Consider the following 12,742-nt stretch of genomic DNA (forward strand, 5'->3'; position numbering starts at 1 on the left):
GGAGTTAAGTCGAGCTCTGAAGTGTGCCTATCTGATCACTTCAGACTGTGCTCTCTCCCTAACTTTCAACTCATTTTGCAAAGACCTTTTCTGTGTTTGCAAAGAAAACAATGATTTTCCACAAGTGAGGGTTGTTCTAGAAAGACTTCCAATCATCCTGAAATGTGCAAAAGAGCTAAACATTTTTTACAAACCTTGACACTAAATAAGTGAGCTACATACCGTCAGTTGGAAACCACCCACCAAGAACATATTAGCTTATATTCTTATAAAGCAAAATTTCACATAGCCTCTCACACATTTTAAAGGAACTAGAATACTCATTTATACAGACCACACACCATTCTACTGACCATAAATCTTGATCTAGTTCATTTTATTTCCTGTGATCTCTGGAATGGAGGCATGCTTTCTTCACAGTGTATGAACAGCCTTGTAAACAAGTAATTTTAGCCACAGCGTTGAAGAGCCTCCCTTTTAAGACTCTTTTATAAAACTGTCAAAGACACAAATATCCTGCTACTTTCTCATATTGTATTTTTGCTTTTGGGAATTGTCCAGCACATACTACTCAAGGAAGATAATCAAGGCGGCTCACCCCCTGTGTGTGGCACCCTGCACGCTCAACCACCAGTTTACAAAAGAGCAAAAACAAAATAATTTTACATTTTGTCATTTGACCCTGGTCTGATACCATACAAGGGAATCTCCTTCCAGAGTGTGTCTCCTTGGCTGGGAAACAACTCCACAGCAAACACTCCCTCTCATCTACCCAAAGATGGTGTGTTTTCCACAGTCCAATAACCACTGGTCTTAAGGACAGTTGAAATTGGGAGCTGCGTCAAGCCCCAGGTGGTGGACACAGTGTTTAACATGAAGCCAATCAGGTCTCCGATCAGCACTGCTTCCTTGCAGTTCTCTTGCTGGAGGAATCAGATATTCCTGCTGTGTCAATGCAGGACTCTCCACTAAGTACCCCAGATGCAGGCACTGTGCTCTTAAAAAGATCATCCAAAGACACATCATGACACCTCTAAGAACCTGTTCCACAACCTCGAAATGTTGGTGGGCTCTACACTCGCAGTCTTACCATCCCCCATCCCTCCCACTTCCCTAACTTATGGTAAATTCAGAGTATCTCAATCTCTGACTCCAGGCCTTGAGAAATGGCCACTTGTCAATATAAAACAGCCGATTCTTTAAAATACAATTTTAACAATGATTTCAAGTGGCTGCTGTGTATCAAATAGGATTATCTTGTCATCATGGTGTGTTGAGGTGAGGCAAGTTTATGCTGCTTGCCAACTTAGCAGCCACATGTCAGCCTGAGAAAGAAAAGGAGGTTCTGTCTGAGTTGTGAACAGGGCACTAGGCCAGGATGGACGGTGCTCCCTCCTTCTGCCGCAGCCAGAGGTCAGTGTGTACCCTTTCCTGACACCTTCTGCTTGCCATGGGCTTGTGAAATCACCTGAATCTCATTTCATTGGTAAGGCTGGTCCCACAGGGGCAGGGATATAGTTTCCTCATTCTTATGGCTTCCACAGCACCCCAGTAGGATATTATAAATGGCTGTTAATTATGGTTAAGTTCCTGGTACAAGGTATTACTTGGGGAAAAAAATAAGTCTTCACTTTATACCATATGCTAAAATCAATTTGAGATGAGTTGAAGAGTTAAATGTTAAAAAACATCCACAACATTCCTCCCAATAAAATATAGATACATATTTAATATTTTCTCTGGTAAATGAATGGGGATGAAAAAGTGATATAAAAATCACAAAGGAGGGCTTCCCTGGTGGCGCAGTGGTTGAGAGTCCACCTGCCGATGCAGGGGACATGGGTTCGTGCCCAGGTCTGGGAAGATCCCACATGCCGCGGAGCGGCTGGGCCCGTGAGCCATGGCCACTGGGCCTGCGCATCCGGAGCCTGTGCTCCGCAACGAAAGAGGCCACAGCAGTGAGAGGCACGCGTACCGCAAAAAAAAAAAAAAAAAAAATCACAAAGGAAAAGCTAAAAACAGTTGATCACCTGAAAGTATACAGCTTCTGTGTGTAAAAAAGAAAAAAAAATTAAAGGATAAACAACAAACTGTAAAAAAAATTATTTGCATCAAATTACAAAGGGTTTTATATTGACGCATAAAAGCTCAACAAATCGGTGAGAAAAACACTGAGATCAATAATGGAGCACTGGGCAAGGAACATGAATAGAAATTTTTTTTTTTTTTTTTTTTTTTTTTTGCGGTATGCGGGCCTCTCACTGTTGTGGCCTCCCCCGTCGCGGAGCACAGGCTCCGGATGCGCAGGCTCAGCGGCCATGGCTCACGGGCCCAGCCGCTCCGCGGCATATGGGATCCTCCCAGACCGGGGCACGAACCCGTATCCCCTGCATCGGCAGGCGGACTCTCAACCACTTGCGCCACCAGGGAGGCCCCATGAATAGAAATTTTAAAGCAATAGATTTGCCCAAGGCATTCTGAACAAGATACTTTGCTTCTTGACCTCAGTGTTCCCCTATGTTTAGTCACAAACGTTCCTGAATTCTAGAACTAATATTTGCACAAAGCTTAATCTCTGTGCCACATGGCTTTGGGGGGGCTATCCTGAGTCCTGCTTGAGCTGTGACATGGCTCCACTGATGAGTGGTGGGGCCAGTGGTCTGCAGAGTTGAGTTTCCATGCTCGAGGTCATGCTTGGGAAGGCCTGGGCCTCCAGAGAAACAAGGATGGGAAGATACTGAGGCCTTAGCCTCCTGCTGACAGGACGTTGGAGGTGTCACACACCGAGTCAGCTTAAGGTCATCCCCTCTCCCAGGCATTTCTCACCTTCCTGGTCTCCTCATTCCTAAACCAGGTGCAGCTGGTGACAAGGAGTAAATAAAAGACATAAAAAGGTATCCCTTGCATCCTTTCTTTCTCTTTTCATTCAGACGTCCTAAGAAGCCCTGAGGTGCCCTCAGATTACATTAGAGGGTTGGAGGTACCTACGAAGACTAGTGTCAGATCATAGAAACCTCATGAAAACACGGCAGTTGTGATTGTTCTATCACAGGACGGGGAGGGAGACTGATGGGAATCATGACTTCGGATGCGGGTTGACAAGAGAAGCAAGGGGAGCCTGCCAGAAATACGGAGGGGCTTTGAGGATGGCCAGAAGGCCATTTCCATCACACTAGTCCTGTCACTGCATAGCCCATGGGGGAGGGGATCCCTGAAGTGAGCTACAAGTTGTGATGGGGAAGGAACTGCTGTGGATTTACAGCTTGATGGGAAGTGACAGAGAAGGGTCACCTCACCTTGTATATAATGGATCTCAAGGAGAGAGGTGAGTATTTACATTGAGTTTCAATGCATTAAAATTCCATTGTTGGAGGAGATGAGTGGCTTTCACTGAGGATGTAGCAGCAGACGGCTCTCGGATACCCATGAGCTCCTCTTGTTGTGTTTCTTTTTAAAGCACAGAGCAGAATCATAAAGGAGTATCCTGCATAAAAATACTCTGACCCCCCTCTGAAGGACTCGTCCTGTCCTTTGCCTTGTTTCTCCAATGGCGGAAACAAATATTCACTCTTATGCCCTCACCCACCCCTCTTCTGAGCCACAACACGCAGGGTTGGAAAAGGCAGGTAAGCCATAAAGACTAAATTCCAACTTTGCAAGACTTCTGGGGGCACCTCCTACAGGCCTGGCACCCATGCTATGGATTTGCATTGGTCTTTTCTTTATGACAACTCTGCGAGGTAGATACAATATCTCTACTTTGCAGAGGAGAAAACTGAGATGTAGAGAGTTTAACTTTGCTGAAGTCACACAGCAGGTAAGTACTGCAACCAGGATTTGAACTTGTGTCTCATCTTACAGCTGGGGCCCCTTCCACGACATCATGCTGCTCCCCATAAGGTCCTTGACCAACCAGCGAGCAGGTCCTGTCTGTGCCCAGGAGATAGGAAGAGGCCCCTGGCCCCTCGGAGTCCTCTCCAGGCCAGTCCCACCAAGTTCAACGTCAGGTGGGCATCAGAGAACCCTCAGCTCGGGGAAGGGCATTAGCTCTGCCACTTAGCTCATTTGGTTTCTCTTCGCAGTGAGGGCCAGACGTCTTGTTCTGGCGGCAAATGCCTCACGGGAGCAGGTAGATCGCCATCACCGCCTGGCTCTCCTTTTTCTATAGTTTCTTATGCTCCCCAGCAGTCACAGGTCTCCTGCCAGGCCACCCGCTAGACAAAATGAAGTCACCCATGCAGCACTTTTCATGTTGTTCAGTCTGCTTCTAAAATGTAAAGTCCTGGCACTAACTGATTGGACCTTAAAACAAAACTGTCTGCATCATTTTAATGTAAGAGAACTTCAGTTCCTGCTTTGCCGTGTGAGGGCTCCGAGGGGCAGCTTCTTCCGATGTGAAATGCAGACCATGTCAACCTCTTCCAGACAGAGAGGATTTCTTGTCACTCTTCATTTGGTTCTCTGCTTTCCAGCCATGCTACTTTCTAGTCCTTCTTTCTAGAACATTTATTCTCTACACACAACTATCCCTTCTCTCACCTCCCTAATCCATACACCCTTCACCTGGCTATTCCTACACATCTTTAAGGCCTCAGTGCAAACATCACGGTTCTAGGAAGGCTTCAAAGACCACCCACTCCCATCAGGGTTGGGCCCCCCTGTCCATGTGTTTCATACACAGAATCTTGTACCTGACCTATCACAGGACCTTATCACATTGAATTCTTCATTTGTCCACTAGATCCACTACACAGGGTCCCAAAACCTGCAGGCCAATCCAGCCCATAGCCTGTTTTTGTAAATAAAGTTTTATTGAGACACATCTACAAGTGTCCATGGCTACTTTCACACTATAGCAGCTGAGCTGGGTAGTCCTAACAGAGATGGTATGGCCCACAAAGCCTAAAATATTTACTGGCACTTTACAGAAGTTTGCTGACTCCTGATTTTTGAAGACAGGGTCACGTGTCATGATCACCTTTTTATCCCCAAGATGGGGTCTTGTACAAAGGGTGCTCATTCAATATGTGAGGAATGAATGAATGAACACAATCATAAACAAAATCCAGTGAAAAAGCAAGGAACTGGACCCTCATAGTCTTAAGGAGAAAAGTGTACATTCTATTATATATACCTGACAGTTTATTGAGAACTAATTTCAAAATCTGAAGCCTAATTTTAAAAACCTAATCTCCTGAAAGAAAATCACATTAAAATATTTTTCACCTCATCCCGAACCACTTTCAAGCTCCTGAAATTTTAATCTACTGTCTATGACTTTTACCCTGTAGGTGAAACACCCTTTTTCCTTATGACAGAGACCAGCATGGATTTTAGAGAGATAACCCTAACCACTATGTCCTAAATTTAATTTCTTATTCACAAATAACTAGTATCAGGATATCAAGTGCCTTTACTTATCTACTCATTGATGAAACTCCTACTCAGCTGTCTTGCTTTTGAGTTCTGTAGGGCCCTTCCCACCAGCACTGTTTCATATGTCTCTGCCCAAGTACAATGAGCTGCATACGAACCACAAATCCATAACTAGAAGGAACTAATAGAACTTACTTAGTTGTCACATATTTTGGAAATCCTGACACGGAGTAGCAAGTTGCTACCAATTGGAAGAACTGGAGAAAGAGAACTTTCTATTTCAAATAGATCTTTCTATTTCAAAAAGAATATGTAAATAAATACTCGGTAATTTTTATCAGGCATTGTAAGTACTGAAAAAAATGGTCTTCCTTGTGAGAGGAAGATTTAGTATGCACACATAAATCACCCAACCACCTCTCAGATGACAAGTGGGTTGGCCAAGTATCCCTAGTCACGTGGCAATGGCAGGCATCATGCTAGCCTATGAGTCGGTGTGTGAGTACCTTGGGGAAGAACCATGGGGAGGCTTAATAATATTCTGAATAGAAATGAGCAGTAATGGGCAGGACAGTTCATTCCAAGCTTTGCCTAAAGGGCTAAATTAATTGTGTTCTGCTTGTTACCAGACTACTTGATGAAAAAATACCACCCAACAGATCCCCAGGGGAGCAACACATTAGGGTACAGATACACTAATGACATGAGAAGTGAAAGTGCATCCAAAAAATACTTTGGATGCCAAAACAGAAATATGAACAGGGCCAAAGAACTATGTCAAGTCAGCACTGAAAATTAAATCTGATCTCCCAGGATTGCGCTACTCAGTTTTCACTGAGGGAATTTTCTTTCAGGTGGTCACCCAGTAAGTCATCTCTCTTCTTCCCCTGTGCCCCCCACCCCCTTCAAGAAGAAAAATCCAAGCAGCAGTGATCCTTGAAGGGAAGCCTCAGTGCGCTGCAGAATTGGACAGAAGTGCTGAGCGCGACTCTGGATGCACACAAATTAACGTATTGATGGGCCCATAAAAACTTGGATCTGTCACCCAAAATGTGTTTATTAAGCAACTTACGGCTCAGGGTGCTCGTTAGACATCGTACAAAGGGATTTTATTGTGTTACAGATTGAAGAGTACAAGATAGCACCAAAGGCAATTCAGTACATCTGCGGGTTACTTATTACACAACTGACGTTAGATAAATTCCACATACCCTGTATTTCACCAATCAACCCAAAATCAGGAGGGGAAAGCTCAGTTAACTCAAGCTATTATCATGTAAAGAATGTCTCCTGTTAGAAAATCTGATCTGATTTACCAACAAAGGATCTTTATAAATATATTCTTCTATGTGACCTTTCCACATCCTCAAGTCCCCTGGATTCATGGAAATGTTCAGAAAAATAAAATTATCTTCTTAGTAGCCATCTATAAAGACTGTTTCCCTGTGAGTAAACTAGAAATTCATCTTGAGGAAGTGAACTCCATCATCCCCGCCCCCCCCAGTTTAAGAAACAATATTTGGCAACCCGATGTCAATTGAAGCATAGGGGAGTCTGTCTTCACCTTGAAGCAGGGCTGTCGCATATTATACAACGACATCCCAGAACCAGGAATATCTTGTCCTAGATAAGATTCTAATGTCTTTTTTCTTTAATTGCAAACGGATCACATTGCTCCGAAAGCAGATATAGTTATTAATATATAATCCTTTAAGCTTACTTAAACATAAAAGCAGGTGGCTAATGTCACTGGAAATCAAAGGTTAAATGGAAATTTCAAGTCACTGAAGAAACTACATTTTTCTAAAATAAGAGCAATCTTATTGGCTCCTGTCATAGCAACCCCAGCCCTAGGCCCAAGAATGTTCCATGACTCATGGCTTTATTTGAAAATAAATACTGTCAAATCCATCACATTCTAGACCTGAAGTTATGATGTGATGTAGCAAAAAAGAAAAAAAAAAAGCGAAATGACCCATTACATGATTTAAAAATAGAACCCCTTTTTGGAAAATGCTTTTCTAAGAGCCTCGGTCAGAGTAGACCAAACAAGGAATAAGTAAAACTACGCAGAAAGAGTGGTGTGCCGTGGGTCCTCCAGGGGACGCTCTGACCGCGCCGGACCCTTCCTCCCCAGCGCCCTTCTGCACAGCTCTGTCTCAGGCAGCAGGGCAGAGGGGCTCACTCAGGGTGGAAGTGGGGGACCACCCTCCCTGGTGCCCTTCACAGCTCCCGCTGCAGGAAGCAGGGAGGAAGCCAGCTGGATGGCCAGCAAAGCAGTCATTCTCCAGATGGTATTTTTCAACTTGGTCAACAGTGGCATTCTTAAAGATTGTTATAGACCAAATTGGACCCCAAATGCTGGCTTTCTGTCTTCCCTCTACAGTTAAATTGCCCAATCCTGAATTAGGAGTCGACTTAAATACTGACCCAATGGAAAGATGTTCATACGCTAAATCCCCTCTGCTCCTGTTCTGGAACCTTCTTCGCCTCTACCCAGGGCAGCAAAGCTCACTGGGAGAGAGAAGAGGCACTGCAGAGCACTGCTGCTGGCACTATGGGGATGAGGAAGCAAGAGGTGTGGACACACTGTCCTCACTGCTTCTCAGCAAGTCAGAGAAACTATCTCATGGGAGCTGCTTTCTATCAAGTTTGTGCTTCTGGAAAATCTGATGTGGAAACGTGTGGCTTCAAAACTCCAGAGATTACTGAAGAGATGACAGGGATGGAAGTTTGCGAGGCAAAGGCCCAGAGGGAGGAAGGACCCTGTCACGGAGCAGGGCGACAGAGCAGAGTGTAGGGATGCACATGCGGGCGTTACGCAGACAGAACATTCCAGCGGTAAGTGATATAGATCAGAACTACAAAGAGAATATGGACAAGACAGAAGCTTATAAGGTCCCTGGCGCGGAGGGCGGAAGGTGGTTGTGGGGCTTTCTCCCCGAGTGCCAGCAGAGTGTCAACAGTCTTTCGAATGTGACGAAAATCCAACTGCAGGATGTCATACGGAGAGCAGAGGTCAGCCTATTCCGAGGGCAGCCATCAGAACAGAAAGAGACAGTGCATACAATTAAAAATACACAGAAAAACGGCTGAAAAGAAGCACACATGTTTAGTTACTAGCAAATGGCAAGAGTAACCCCTTATTTCAAGCAGGTAGAACCCGTTCCACCACAGATTTTTTAATTAATTACAAAAAGCAGCATACCCGACACAGTCTATGCAAATAGGACAAAGAAATGCCTCACCCAGAATCTCACTATCGAGGAACAGAAGGTTCTGTAATTTATACATCCTTCTGGTATTCAAACAGGTTTAATATTTAAGTGGTATCATGAGTCAGCAATGGCATAAAAATAAGAGCTTTTGCACCTGGGACATTTAGGTCTTCACTTTACTAAAGGGAAAAATACAAACTTCAAAATTTAACCCCCACCTTTCCTCACCATTCTCTTAGTGCATTTTTTACCCTGGTCTATGAAGACTGAATATGAAGTATTTCTCTCCGAAAGGGAATACATGCGCCTAATTTGTTTTCCTTTTAGGATTATTGATAAACTCTGGGGAATGCTAGTTTTAATCATGTCCCTGCATGTGCCCAAAAACTACATTAAATTTCACATTTTCACAACTGGACATAAACCAAAAGTTTAAAAGAGGCTTCTTAGATCTGCAGTTAGAATAAAGGTACATTCCTGCATAGAGGAATTATGTAAATTTCTTCACCACTAAACAGGTATGTGTAGGGGGAGGGGCGGGGAGAACAGGCCTCCGTGTTTTGTCTACTTGACAGTCACCATGTAAGGAGGCAGAATTCCTACTTTATCAACTAAACGCACAAATAAGATAGTCCTATGAGTTGACCTCTGGATGCCTACTGCTATCAGGAAGCAAATGGTTTTCTGATACCCTGAATTCCTGAACCAGAAATGACCAGCTTCAAATTAAAAATGATTATTATTGCTATCTCAGTATGTACCAAAGTTCTGGCTTTGTTTCCAAATTAAACAAGGATTGAAAATATCTGTGATATATCTCATAAATGTAGCTTTATGTCCAAATTAGGCAAAGCATTTAAAAAATATATATATTATATATTTTATAATATACTTTGCAACAATATTGCCCTTTGTTTTAGCATCACTGCTAAGCAGATGCAAATCACAGAGCAACTGAAAGATGATTCTAAGAGATTCTGTCTTGCCCGTATCTTCTGCAGTTAGGTTGATGCCCTCTGGTAAAGAGGGATAATCAATGTAAGTGCGTTGATAAGATTATAAACCTCCTAATCTTAAATTACTAAGGTAGAGATCCTCTTAACAAAAGATTTTTTAAAGGATATTAATAAATCATGCTATATCTATTCACACTGTGCATCTTTTCTCAGCGCATTTAGAGGAATCAAGCTACCATTGTTATTTTCTCAAGAATTAAAACAGCTACACATAGAATGGATTTCACTGTGACAGAGATGCTGATCAGGAATTAACAGATGGGGAAACATCTAAGAGAAGGAGATTTCTATTGCAATAAGAATTTTCTATTGCAATGGTGTGCTTAATCAGTGAACTCTGAGGAAAACAGACATAAGACAGAAGGCATATGCACACTAAAATGTGATTGTCACCAAAGTGGTATTTCCATGTTAAAAGCAAATCATTTTATCTCCAGGATATATTTCAATACATTTCCCAGAAGCCTATGGAAAATGTCTGGTCTGCTCCCCAGCAACTCCATCAAAGAACTAAGAATTAGATTGTCTGCAGTTTCCAGTGTATTTATTCAGTGGTACACTTCTCGCATGGGTAGGCAACACAGACCATTCTTCTCATTCTGGAAATAATTTCATGATGCCACAGATTCTGGGCTTTATTCAGATTAAAGTGGGTAAAGCTTAGACTCACAGTCCATAGCGGGTGGTTTAAATTAAATCACGATCTCTGAAGAAAAAAGTATGGGTCTAAGATTGGCTGGGAGGCAAAAATCTGAAGCATCATAATGTGTGGAGTGTGGGTTACTCTCTGATTCTACCCCCCGTCACACAGCCCATGGCCGTCAGATCAGTCCCTCAAGGATGCTATGATGGGAACCAGGGCTGAAGTTGCCAGGGGAACCTGGGAGTTTTCTGAGCCTTGTGCTTTCCAAATTTCAGGCTTAATAAGAGGGACTTACAGATTATGCTTTATTTTTTTCTTAAAATTAAAATAGGAAAACACTAAAAAGGAAGGAAATTGAAAGAGGCCTAATTTCACCATGTATTTACAGAGCATTAGTAATTATTGCAAGGCATTTAAAAAACATAGTTAATACACTCAGAGTCCCGAGGGGCAAGTGCAGATGCTAATTCCCGTTACAGTGAACAGAAATCACAATCGCCAGAAGTTCACTGATTCTCATACAAGTCAACACAAGAGTGTGTGACTAAGATTACTATTAAAGATTAACTCAGGTTCCCCAAATACTACAGATAGAAACAAAAACGTACACAGATCGATCAAAAGGTCTAATTTACAGGCATTCTGAGTATAATACAGACTAAATTCTAAGAAATTTAGAATATATCGTTTATTTAAATTTGATTTTGAAAGGCAGTATGCTTATAAATAGTTTATTTAAATTTAATTTTGAAAGGCAGTATGCTTACAAAGTATTTTTAATCTAAAATGTCATAGCACAAGAATGTTGATGGTCATTCTGAAAATGTAAAGCCCTAACTGGCAAGGTGTAATTTGGCAGAGAGTGGAGTGAGGCAGGAAAAGTTTTCCAGAGTTTTGTCCAGATATGTAAGAACTAATCACCAATTTTATGCACTTAGTAACTCTAATATCAGTAAGCTAATTCATCTAGAATGCAATTTCAAGCTCTTTGAAGATGCTGCTTCGAGAAAGTATTTGTCCTCAACCATGTACCAATGTCAGACCACTGACCGGAAGTGGCTCTACCACCAGGAGACACACAGGGGGAAAGGATTCTTACATGAATGGTGACACACACCTACTAACCATTGGAGATGACTGGTTTTACAAGCTAGAGACTGGCTCTTCTTAATGCATTAGCGATTTAAAAATTTACATTAATAACATAATAACTTGGCGTCAATCTGCACCTCTGATCATCCAACCTTGGAAGTAACCAACGTAAATGGAAACTTAAAATAAATCTTGTAATAAGAATCTCACCATCCCCCAAAAGTGTTTATCAGTTATGACTTAAATTGACACTAAAGTCATTGATTTGGGGGAAAAAAGACACATAAGGTTCAAAGAGGCGAAGGAATTCATATCTCCTATTCTCAAGATTAAAACAAACAAACAAAAAAGGTAGCTTCAATTTATAGAACGTCTTTCGATTTAAAAAATTCAGATCATTTACATAAACTGTCCTAAACCCTTACGACAGGTAAAAAGTAGGAAAAGTTTTGCAATTACTTTCAAAAATAATATCTTCTTATAAAAGTCAACAAAATACAAATATGAAAGGCACTGAAAAGAAAACTCAGCCATAATTCCACTTGTATCAATGCAGTCATCATTAGCATCTCAGTGTACTTTAGGATTTTATTTTTAACTCCATCTGGCTGATGCAGAGGCTGGACACCAAGGAACCTGTCCTTGTAGATATGGAAGGAAAACCTTCCACCTCCCACAGTCTAGTGAGGACCCCTGGCCTCTGTGCTATCCGGCAGGCAAGAGCCCTGTACAGCTGTTGGAGTTGCTGTCCTAACCCTCCTCCCCAATTCCTCTCTGGAGACAGTAATGAACAGGAGAGGCTGGGCAGCTAGAAAACAAGGTGCATTTCTATTCCATGTCCCTTCCTCCTCTAAACAGGGCAAGTCTGTTAAATTAAGGACCTTGCTCCTTACAGAGGTTGGAGGCCAAGGCTACTTGTTTAACATCAAGTAGACAGACAGAGACCAGGGGGTCTCCCCTCAGAAAGGGACCAGGGCATCTTCCCTCAGACAGAGACCAGGGAGCCTCCTTTCAGACAGAGACGTCAGTGTCTCCCCTCAGACAGGGACCAGGGCAATTTCTCTCAGAAAAAGACCAGGGTGTCTCCTCCGAGAGAAGGAGACCAGGGGATCTCCCTTTAGAAAAAGACCAGAGTGTCTTCCCCTCCAAAAAAATAAAAAAATAAAACCAAGGTGAAATACTTCCCTGGTGAGTAAAAAAATATATATCTATTTTCTAATACTTTTGATGCTTCACAAATGAGAGATTTCTCTCGGCCTGGGACAATACTAGTAAGAGTCCTAAAACAGCCCTAAACTTGGATCGAACTGGAGACCCCCAAGAGCCAATCGTGAATCCTCCACATCAAGATCAGAGGCCAGAAATGACCAAGCTGACTCAGGAAAGGCAAAGGAAGC

At 42.6% G+C, this 12,742-nt stretch overlaps 1 protein-coding gene across 1 annotated transcript in view; it reads right to left on the reverse strand.

The window, feature by feature from the left end:
* The window catches only part of LRCH1 (leucine rich repeats and calponin homology domain containing 1), a 192,034-nt gene that overhangs the window by 570 nt on the left and 178,722 nt on the right, over positions 1-12,742 (reverse strand). The gene's annotated exons all lie outside the window — the stretch shown is intronic.

This window comes from Mesoplodon densirostris, chromosome 17 (genome assembly GCF_025265405.1).
Source record: "Mesoplodon densirostris isolate mMesDen1 chromosome 17, mMesDen1 primary haplotype, whole genome shotgun sequence".
NCBI lineage: Eukaryota > Metazoa > Chordata > Mammalia > Artiodactyla > Ziphiidae > Mesoplodon > Mesoplodon densirostris.